The sequence below is a fragment of the Castor canadensis genome, chromosome 1 (genome assembly GCF_047511655.1).
Source record: "Castor canadensis chromosome 1, mCasCan1.hap1v2, whole genome shotgun sequence".
NCBI lineage: Eukaryota > Metazoa > Chordata > Mammalia > Rodentia > Castoridae > Castor > Castor canadensis.
Window position 1 is genome coordinate 140,983,934 of NC_133386.1, and position 12,152 is coordinate 140,996,085.

Here is a 12,152-nt window from a genome sequence, read left to right on the forward strand (position 1 = left end):
TGTTCTTTTCCAAAAATTCCTCTCTCATTATGAAATACATTTTCCACTAGAACTCTGAAAAATTTTGCGAGAGAGAGAGAGAGAGAGAGAGAAAGAGAGAGAGAGAGAGACCAACTCTTCAGCTCTCCTGACACTCACGGTTAGCAGTCTCAGGAAGTTGTGATTTGGGAGCAATGTCACGTATAGATTTGCAACTGTTGTGCATCTTCATCTGTTCCACGATCCCTGTGCTATCAGATTGTTCACTTCATTCTCCTAGGCTTTTGCATGAAGGAAACCCTTCTCTGCTTTTGTTGTTATTTTAACTACTTTTCCTCAGAGCAACATTAAATTGTATCGAGGATAATTTTTTAAAAACATGTATTGAAATACCATACCGAACCCTATTACTGTGTACAACTAAAACATTAATCAAACATAATTTTTTGAGAAAGGCAAGGAATGAAAATGTAAATTTCATAAGTCTTATTACTCAAAGTAACTGTTATTAATATTTGTCTCTATTGTTTTTTTTCCAAATGAGTACACCTTCTTGAAATTTTCATGTTTAGGGACAATATCTCTTTTTTTCTTACATTGTGTACCTAGTATTATATCTTGATCTTTTTTACATTTTCATATATTTGTACAATAATGTACTTGGACCTGCATTTGTTTTCATGTTGCTTCACCTGGATTTTTTTGGACAGTATTTAAGTAGTTGGTGGCGTTGTTTTACAGATACAATTTTGTGTATGTTTTTACACATGATTTTCCTTCACAAATGCTATTTTCAAGAAAAGAGTCAACATGAGGAAAAGGTATGAATGTTTAGCTGTGGCATATTTCCATATTCCTCTTGAATGGTTTAATAATATGTTTCTATGGATAGTGAAAAAATGTCAACTCTTTAATAATGTGTAGAACATGATGTTCTTTTAAAATATCATTGCTTTAATAAGTAAAGAAAAATATTATTTTCTTGTGCTGAGAAACAGGTGAAAAAGTTCTCCTTGTTGATCATAGCTGTCATATCTCTTGTGTGGGTATCCTGAAAACTGTTCTTCTTTTTTCTGGAGAGTTCAAGTTTCTGAGCTAGTTAGAAACAGATATGATTTTATCATGAAAAATAATGGCCTAGAAAATGTTTTTATTGTCCAATAAGATCCATGGGACAATAGAACTGGTGGTATACTATGACACTTGGTTTAGGTATCTTTTCCAAAACATCCTGTCTCTGTTGGGTTCTAACTCCATAGATGACAGTGTTGAGCATGGGAGGTACCAGTAGATAGACATTAGCAAACATGACATGTAGCACTTGGGGCACATGATGGCCAAAGCAATGGGTGAATAAAAATGCCTAGAATATAGAAAACCAAAATACACAGATATGAGAAGCACATGTACCAAAAGCTTTGAAATGGGCTTCACTTGAGGGTAACTGCAGGACAGCTCTCAAAATCATCACTTAGGATATACCAATGAAAGTCATATCACAGGCACCTACAGGAAAGGCAACAAAGAACCCATACTCACTGTTGATTCTGGTATCTGCACAAACCAACTTGAGCATAGTCATGTGCTCACAGTATAACTGGGGAATGACCTTGTTGGAGCAGAAGGGCATCCTGGAGATCATGAAGCAGCAGGACTCACACATAGCAACCCTCTCACCATCACAACCACCCCCATTTTGATTGCCACAGATATAATTAGAATACTAGAGTGCCAGAATGAGAAGCAGATAGCCACATAGTGGTCCAAGGCCATAGCAATGAGCACCCCAGACTCCACAGAAGAAAAGGCGTGGATGAAGAACACCTGGACGAGGCAGGCATGATATTCGATCTCATGAGCATGAAACCAGAGTATGGCCAATATTTTAGGTTGTGTGGAAGAGGACAGGACCAGGTCAGTGATGGCCAGCATGTCCAGAAAAAGGTACATGGGGTCATGCAGGTTGTGGTCAGTTCGGATTATATGCAGGATGGTGATGTTTCCAACTATAGCCACGACATACATGACACAAATGGACAGGCAATCCAAAACTGAGAATTCTCCAGCCCTGCAATTCCAAGTGAGTTGAAGAACCCAGGATGAGAAGAGGTGGTCCCTAAAATCAACATGAGGGAATGGATAATATGTTCTCTGTTGTGAAGGTAATCTGCTCTCTGCAGGTGATAACAATAAAAGTAATCATTATTACTATTTTCAATTTTTTTGTAGAACTGGAGTTTGAACTTAGGGCTTCACACTTGCAAAGCAAGCCCTCTGTCATTTAAGCCATACCTCCAGTCCATTTTGCTCTGGTTATTTTGGAGATGGAGGTCTTGCCAACTATTTGCTCTGGCTGGTCTTAAACTGTGATCCTCCTGATCTCAGCTCCTAAGTAACTAAGATTATAGGCATGAACCATCAGCACTTGGCTTATTTTTAAAGGTTTTAATTGCAGAATTGAATTATTATTCAATTGGGTTTAATGATAAAGTAGAATAATTCAACTCCTACAAGAAATATATTTTATAACATAAAGTGATTCAACTTATTATTATTTTCATATTTAGCTGTTAAAATGGGGTTGGAACTTGCTAGGCTAGAGCAATTTCTTCTTAAGGAATTGAAAATTTTCTTGAAGGTGGACCCTGCTACAGGAAAACTATCATGACACTTTTGTCACATTAGACCTAACAACTGATTTATTCAAGTTTTTCCATACGTTCCTTTTACCCTCTGTTTTGTCATTAGGGGTACATTTCAGAGTAAGAAAGTAGTATGGCTCAAAGCCATTTATGTTATGATGTTGAGTTAGCATTGAGATTGTGGGCAAGAAGATTACTGATAAACTATGACAACATAATGAAACATATTATCTATTATTCAGATCTTCCTGGCTCAAAGATCAGGAAACGTTTTGTATACAACATAGCTAAGTATGATTGTGCACACCTGTAATCCCAACACAGAGGAAAGTGAGGCAGGAGGATCTTGAATTTGAGGCCAGCTTGGGTTATATAGCAAGGCTAGATTGCAAACAACCAAAAGAAAGCATATCACAGTTATTTTTTGGCTTTGTGTTGTAACTTGTCAGTTTCCCCTTAACACTGCAAAAGCAGCCATAGTCAGTATGCAAATGCATGTGAATAGGATATTCCAATAACATGTTATCAGCAATGCAGGTGGCAAACTTGATTTAGTCTATGGGCTTTAGTTACCCAGGAATATCATAGATGAGAAATTTTACATGAAGTCAGTCTTGAACCTTGAAATATCCATATCAACACTGTGCTTGCTGCCAAGTAAGAGTTGGATAAACATTTTCTGAAGGAAGTAACCAAGAAATGCCATTATTCAATAGTAACAGATTAATTAACTAATTAACAATATCCTAAAATGTCCCAATAGAATCTTCTGAACCCTACTTTGAACCATGCTCACAAAAGTATGTCTATTTCTCACCCTAGAGTTTGCCCTGCTGTCAAGTGAATACTCTGTGAGCCCCATCCTCTAACTACTTGCCTTAAAAGTTTGACTTTTATTGTTTGATCCTCCTGAAGTCTCCAGTCCACCCTAGAATCCATAAGGTAGAGGTGACTTGTTTTTAGCCAGCACCATTTCACTGCTTAATTTCAGTTGGCCTATGCCTTAGTTTGAAAGCCTTAGTTTTTACCTGTTTTATAATACAAACTGAGAGGAAAGAAGAATCATTTTCCACCCCCTTAAAAGAAAATCACCACTATGAACTAACAAATGTTTTATTTTATTGCATTGGGTGGTTCCTAAGATCCCAAATAGGCCAAAATTTTCCTGTATTTATAATTTTATGCCAGAAAATAAGCTCAGACCTTAGAAGTCTTCTCTACACCAGAAACTTAAATAACCTAACATAGTCAGCAATCATAGGTCTCCTCAAAACAAACATTTCTATCAAGTGCAAAGTGAAAATTCATCATCAGGGATGCAAGGCCTCTACTTTGCCTTCTTTTTCCAAACCTAAATTCCCAAATTATACCATTTTTTTCTGCTTGAGCCAGAGGCTTCCTCCTTTCTTGCTTCTTGCCACTAGTATGCCACTGTGTCCTGTGGGATAAGTCATAGAGGATGAAGGTAGCTTGGAAAAACATACACCATTTTTCTTGCTGCACTGAGCATTGTAAGAGATACTGACCAAAAGTAGAATTTCTCAGTGTGTATAATGATCTCTGATTAACTGTGGATGAAAGGCTTGTTATTTCTTGCAAAACACTAGAGGATCTTAAATATGTATCTAGAAAAATATACAAATCCTCTGTATTCTCATTTTACAATGAGAAAATAGTGTTCAGAGTCAGTAAGGAATTTGTGAATGATTACAGAGTAAATCTATGTCAGAGTGAACAACTCTTTGGCCTGGGCTCCTTATAGCACATGCTGCTGCCTTTGCTGGAGAGTGAGTGATTGGGATTCTTAATTTGGTGGGGTGAAGCATATTGTTGCCCTACTGTGACAAAGGCAGACATGAATGGTGCTTGCACAAGTATGTACTGAATTAGTAACATCTGCATTTGAAAACAGGATCCTCACACTTCACTGGACTGATGTCTCTGATGAATCTCCAGCTTGGACTCTTGACATCTCTTGGGATGTGCTGCTTTTTCTGGGATGACACCTCTATTGGCTTCTGCCCATGAGCCTTAATGGAGAACTCACCTGTTTTATACCCTTTTTGTGGGCGACGTCACCCTTCCCAGCTATGTTTCAGTTACAGACATTGTGAGGCTTCTGGGAGTTGGGGCCTTGTCCATTGCCTGTCTTTCCCTTCTGAAATTTCCCCTGATGTCCCTGGGAATTCAGTGTTGTCATTGTCAGAAATTCCTACACATTTTTAGTAAGTAACTTATGAACAGACCATAGGCAGATTTAAGGCTACATGACATGTGGCATGTAGGGACTTGTGTAATCCTTGGTATTTTTGTCACATTGGAGGTTTTCAACATGGAAACATATATCTGGTTGCCATACTCTTTATGGATGAGTATGTGTACTCTCTGTGGAGTTTGAAAGATTTGAAGGATTATGCCTGGCCTGTCCATTCCACCAAGCACTGGTTTTCTCCCCCCTCCTAATTCCCTCTGCCTCATACACAGGCTTCCTCTGAGACTGGATACTGAAGCAAAAAGCATTAACCCCTGCTTTCCCCTCTCCTCTGTATATATGAGTGCAAAGGTGGGGAAATTGAATCTATGTGCAAGAATATATTGTTGAGATTACATGTGTTAGAGCTTATCTACACTTGTATTTATATATGTATATATAATATATATATTGGATGACATATTTGTGCAATTTAAAAGTATATGGTAAGTATATTGTTATTTATATATTGTAATGTGCTTGAGGACTATATCAATAAATATGCTCATAAAGGACTTAATTCCCACGGGAGTGTTTGTATAAATTTATGTGTTTGTAAAAGAATAAATATTTGTTTTGGCATGATACACAATTTCAGCATCATTCTAAAACTGTGTGGTCGTTGAGTTCACATACTTTGTGAATTCATGTGTCTTATGATATATTCATAGTGTGAGGCGGCATTATTCATTGCACATACATATTGTATGTATTGATGTATACAGGATGTAGACTTGACGAGGGTGCTGACAATCTATTGCTGTGTTAGTGTGCACTGAGGTATCTATGGTTCCAAGGCCCCATACTTCTGGCTAGGTGATCAGAGAGGAAAAGGGACTTCTGATGGAGATCCTTCCCTCATCATTTCTGAACCTTTCTGAGGCTATAAGGCCCTCCTCATTCCACCTAAACTTTTAAATCCCAGACAGAGGTCTCTCTTTCTCAGTCCTTCTTAGGGACCCACTTTTTTGTCTTACTGTTTTCAGCACATGCTGAATTTAAAAAAAAATCTTGTGAGATGAGAAAGGAAAATGGATAGAAATATTTGAAAACATTTACTCACAGTGTACAGCAAACCAGACTTCCAAATGTATGCCTCACAAATAATAAAACTCAACATAAATTTTAAATATAAAATCACAGAAATATTTCCAGAGTTACTATGCTTACATTAGTGTGCTTAAGGAAGTATTTGATCACATTCACAATGCATGATTTATATAGAGATGTAACCATGATAAATCAGGGTTATAATTTCTAAGAAAGTATAGGTTTATGTGAAATATTGAAAGTTGTGCTATGTGTAGATCAAACACACTGCTTTCCAAGTTTGATAAATGATGGCATGCTTGAAAGAGTGGGCAATAGAAAGGTCAATCTTTTCCTAATCAACACTCTTACGGGTGCCTCATCATTTTTAAGTTCCAATGTTGTCAACTCTTTAGGATGCATTGAGAAAGAACCTGGTTCCCAGATCCTGAAGCTCAGTGTCCAGTAGATGTACAAAAATGTATGTGCAGTGCTAAGAGCCTAAGTAAGGATGATTATAATAACATACAGCCTTGCCAATCTGTGATTATGCATTCAGGAAAGTGGGAGAGATGGATGTTTAGAAAGAATGAATTTGTGGAATAAAAAGTTGTTGAGGATAATGACATGAAAGTCTGAATCTGCTCAATAAACTATATAGAAAACCTCACTACATCCATAGCTTCACAGTTCTTATGTGCTCACTCTGTTGACCTTTACATCCACAGAATCTCAGTCAGGGATATATCAAAATGACCTGGACTTTGTCATGGCTCAGAAGCACTTGATCTCTGTATTCTTGAGCATACTCTTCCTACAGTACCTTATCTTTCTATTTATTTTACTCATCCTAAGTTTTTCCATGTCATTATATCCTTATGAATATGTACATAAATTTTTGTATATATTATATAACAGAAAATATAAAAAGCATTTTGAAGACGATGTAACATATACAATCTATACTGAGGAATAATATATGTATCATCTGAATTTTTACTTATCTTATATTAATTTCTATAAAATCTCATTTTTATCCATCTTTTAGCCATACACCAGTGAATAACTTCAACTATTTTTCCATCACAGCTACCATTCAAAAAATCCTGCCTCTTGCAACTTCTGTACCACTGAGAAACTGCTTCTAGCAGAAATGATTAGTTTGTTGCTATCACAAGTTCATAGAGATCATTCATAACTGAACTTTCCAAATACCCCAACATATTTTAACATTTCTTTCTCTTTACTTGTATAAGGATTCTATGAAAGAAAATGATGATGATGAGGAGGATGATGATATTCATCCATGGAATCCTTGGCTGAGTATATTGTTCTGTTCCCTAATTGATGGTAAGTAACTTTTGGTCCTGTCTGCCTCTCCTCAGGAACAAAATGTTCCATCATATATGGGTATTATGTAGAAGTTTAAATCTCCTTGGTTTTGACCTTTGGAATTGTTCTGTGGGATTGCTTCTTCCTCATTTCTTCTCACTCACCTAAGCCTGCTGCTGCTACCATTTTTCTCTTTACCATCTATGGCTCTTTATATTATAGTCAAATTATATATGGCCAGAGGGGAAATAGCTACATATGTTCTACATTCCTCTAATTTCTTGGAAGTCTTGTTGTCCAAGAAGGGTTATATTGGTAAAATATGTTCTCCCAAAATGTAGAACTGTAATCCCCAATAACTCAGAATCTAACCTTATTTAGAAGTAGCAGCATTACAGATGAAATCAGTTAGGGTAAGGTTATATTGGAATTTACTGAATTCCTAGTCCCATACAGCTGTAGCCCTTATATAAATGGAGAATCTGGACACAACACACACAGTGAGACTGCCATGTGGACAAGAAGGCATCAAGTTAATGTATCTAAAAAGCTAAAGTTTTTTTTCAAGCCACCAGAAATTAGAGGAAATGCATGCAAGAGATTCTGTCTTAAAACCTTTGTCTTGAACTTAAGGTTTCTAGAACTGTGTTATAGCAAAATTCTATTACTGAAGTCACTATTATTATTTCACTATTCTATTATTTGAAGTCACTCAGGTTTTTAAGTCAGACTTCACATATTAATTAAAAAAACACATTTCTGCTTACCTTTCTAAATTTTTACGTATAAATCTATGGAGAAACTCTATCTCATCTGTTCTAGTGATCTTAAGTACGGTTTGAATAAGATTGTTTGTCTAGAGTTCCTTCAAAATGTTTGTCAACTATGCTGCATCTCTTTCAGTTGACCTTGAATTTGTATGAAGACAGATCAAATCATTGTTAAAAAATAACAAAGAAACCAGAGATAGCTACAAACATATAATTAACTGATTAGTAATAGAGAAATCAATGTAATTCAGTGACAGAAAGCAAACTTTTCTGGAAAAAGTGGATATCTATATTTAAAAAGGGAGGAAGATGAATGGCCAATACACAGGTGAAAATTGTACAACACTATTATCCATTAGGAAAATGAAAACTCAAACCACAGCAAGGATGTCAATGTACACTCATTAGAATAGCTAACGTTAATAAAGCAGATACCTTAAAAGCAACTGAGGACAATAGGAGAAGGGGACCAGGAACTAGAGAAAAGGTTAGATCAAAAAGAATTAACCTAGAAGGTAACACCCATGCACAGGAAATCAATGTGAGTCAATGCCCTGTATAGCTATCCTTATCTCAACCAGCAAAAACCCTTGTTCCTTCCTATTGTTGCTTATACTTCTCTTCAACAAAATTAGAGATAAGGGCAAAATAGTTTCTGCTGGGTATTGAGGGGGGGAGAGGGAGGGGGCGGAGTGGGTGGTAAGGGAGGGGGTGGGAGCAGGGGGGAGAAATGACCCAAGCCTTGTATGCACATATGAATAATGAAAAAATAAAAATAAAAAAATAAACAAAACAAAACAAGAATAGCTAAAGTTAAATATACTAACAACAGTGAGTATTGGTTAACATGGGAGGCAATTTGGCCCACTCATGCCTTGATTGCAGTCATATCAGAAATTCTAATTTCTAATAAAATTATCATCCTTTTGATCACAAAATTCCATTTTTAGTAGCATACTCTGTGGAAATGGTATCCAATTACCACAAAAGTGTCTAAGAATGTATATAGCAGTGTATTCATGACACTTAAGTGGTAGAAACAACTCAAAAATCTGTCAGTTGAGAATATCAAAATTGTCCATACTTACACTTATCAAAGATAATATAATACATCAAGAAAAAATGGGAATGAAGAGCTGAAGGAAAAGGATAAATGGAAGTATTATTGTGGATTTTCAAATTATCAAAGATAAAGCCTAGAGTCTAATACTGTAAAGTAGTTGGGAAAGGATGACCTACATTAAAAACTCTGGGATGATTAGTTTTATTTTACACATTGTGTTGGTGACATTTGTCTGATAGTTTCTACATGTGACATTGTTCTAAGGGTTATTAGGCTACAAATAAATTTTATCTCTGATATTAATTCTATTAATTTGTATGTTCTTACATGTCATTTAAAATAAATTTAAATCAAATTCCATTCACACAGAGATGTATGCTTGTATTTAATCTCCAGTGTGTATGTCTGCATCACAGACATGCCTTACACTCACACATACACATGGTACACACACACACGCACGCACACACACTTGTTCAAATTGATACCCAGAAACATACACAGTCATATACACATGTAAAGGAGATTTATTTTTACTGACAGAAATACTTTTCAGGCAGATGCACATCAAATTCACAGACCTTTAATTTTACTTATAAGTAGGATATATACATAGTCAAAATAAAGAAATAACAAATAAATGTGCATTACTGAAGGTAGAAGCACTTATGAATATTAAGTGATATATATGCATGTACTCATATGAAAAGATATGTGGAAACAAAAACACATTTACATGCATGTATGTAGCTGCCACACATAAACTTACATGTACACATCCTGAATGCTAATTCAACTCCTAATGGACCTCCTGCCATCTCACAAAATCACAGATTGTTAAATATAAAGACTCACAAACACACTTGATCAAACATACATATACACACATATTCAACAGAGGTTCACAAACATCTTCACTATGCAGCATATATTTTTATACATAAGAAATGTGAGAGATTAGAACAAGAAGTAAAAGAGATCATGAAAATATTCATGTAATTCCATTTCAAAAAATATTGGGTTACTCTTTACTTCAACTATATGGTAAATTGCTATAAAGCAAATACATTTCCACATGAAATACTGTTTTATATAAATTTAATTTTGTGGATTCAAAACAGAGGTGAATCATTGTTACTGAAGATATTTGCCAAAAGTTTATTCATTGCCAAATTGTTTTCTTGCCATGTGAAGGACAAGAAGGGATAAGATACAGTGTATTCAGTAATGAGGGAGATTTAATGATAGTGAACAGCAATATGAACAGCTCAATAGAGGAGGAAGATATTATGAAAAAAGTTAGCTCATCATAATTTGTGCCTAGGCCTACTCCTGGCTAACACGTTGCCATTAAAATTTACCTGACACTAATATTTAGCAGACCAGAATCAAAGAGTGTGGGTGAAGCAGGGTCCTTTGGTTGCAGATAATTGCAGCAGTAATAGAATGGCTTTGATATGTGGGCAATGTGATGTAATTTATAGTGTCAACTTCCATTAGTTGGGACACAGAGCATAGACAGAGTAGAGAGCAATGGGTAAAAGAATGAACTTATCACCAAGGCAGTGATTACCTCTCTATTTCCTGACAGAGCCCTGATTGTCTCCACATTAACTCAAAGTGTTAAAAGAAGATACCTTCAGTGCTCAACAGCTGGAGACAGGTGTCATGGATAAATGACCTAACATTAGAAGATACCAAATCAGGCACATTAGGAGGTATGGTTATCATAAAATACATATGCTATACAGAACTTAAAGAACAACAGATGATTAAGTGAGCATACTATCTTTGGTTGACAAAATAACCTAGGGAATCTAAATGATTAGGTAAGTTATAGGTTCTATATGTAGACAAAAGCCTATCATATTATCAGTCTTGAATCTCCATGACTGGGTGGAATATATGACAACAATCAGTTCTATGTCTTCCTATATTTACATTATTTCTCATGTTTTGTCTTCACTGGTAACACCCATGGGATTCAGTTTTCTCTGTAGGACCTGGGGATGAAGGTCAGCAGATTATTACTGTGCTAAGGAAGGCAGAAAAGCAACCCACATTTGGAAGTGGAAGATACCACCACTAAATTTTCAAGGTTCCCCAAATTCCACTGTCCAGAATGTTTTGCTCTGAGTAAGTTTAGAACACTATGCAGTTTTTTTTTTAGACATCCTACCCTCAGGGATAAATTTGATCATCACAGTGACATTAGGAAGTTCTCAAAGTATGATATTCAATTTTAGAGTCTTTATTTGTCCAGTTGCCTAAGACTTTAACCACTTTCAAATATTTCATGCTGCTTTGCAACCCTTGCCTTTGCCTTTGCACCTGCAACAGTGTCTGCCTCCTCCCCATTTTCCCCCTCAGAAATCAGTTTAACATTACTAGAACTCATGGATACCTGCTCCCAAAGGTTTTGTCATACTCAGCTTTGCTAGAAAATAGTATTGAAGAGATTACCAATTCTAGTATAATGATTCAAAGGGAAGCTAGTTGGGGATGTGCACGAAGGAGAATGATGGAGGGTGTTAATGTAACCAAGCAACAGTGTAAGCACATGTGGAAACGTCACAATGAAACCTCCCTTATAACTAGTATATGCCAATAAAGATACTTTATAACACTTAAAATGTTAACTCAGAGGGAAATCATAACAAATTTCTGAAGACTTTCTCACAACATTAACCCATATGAAATATTATCTTCATAAGAGAATCTTCTTCCTCATTCTTTTCCAAAATTATTCCTTCATTATGAAATCCATTTTCTGTTGAGACTCAGACAAATTCTGGAAAAAAGAGATTTACTCTTGCTCACTGAATACTTGTGTTAACAGTCTTAAGAAATTGTGAGCTGGTAGCAAAGTTGCATCTAGCTTTGCAAGCTTTTGTGCATTTGGTCCATTTCATTGTTCTTTGTCCTCACTGATTTTCTACTCCATTCCCCTAGGTTTGACAATGAGTTAAATCTTCTGTATATTTTGTTGATATTTTTATTACTTTTTCCTCAGAGTAACACTAAGATCTATCAGTTAAGGATAATTTTTTAAAAAGTGTTAGTATGCACAATTAAAATGTATTAAT

General features: G+C 35.8%; 1 pseudogene; it reads right to left on the bottom strand.

Moving 5' to 3' along the window:
* Nucleotides 1–1,129: 1,129 nt before the first annotated feature.
* LOC109679437 (olfactory receptor 52R1-like) lies at nt 1,130–6,324 on the bottom strand (annotated as a pseudogene).
* Nucleotides 6,325–12,152: the final 5,828 nt, after the last annotated feature.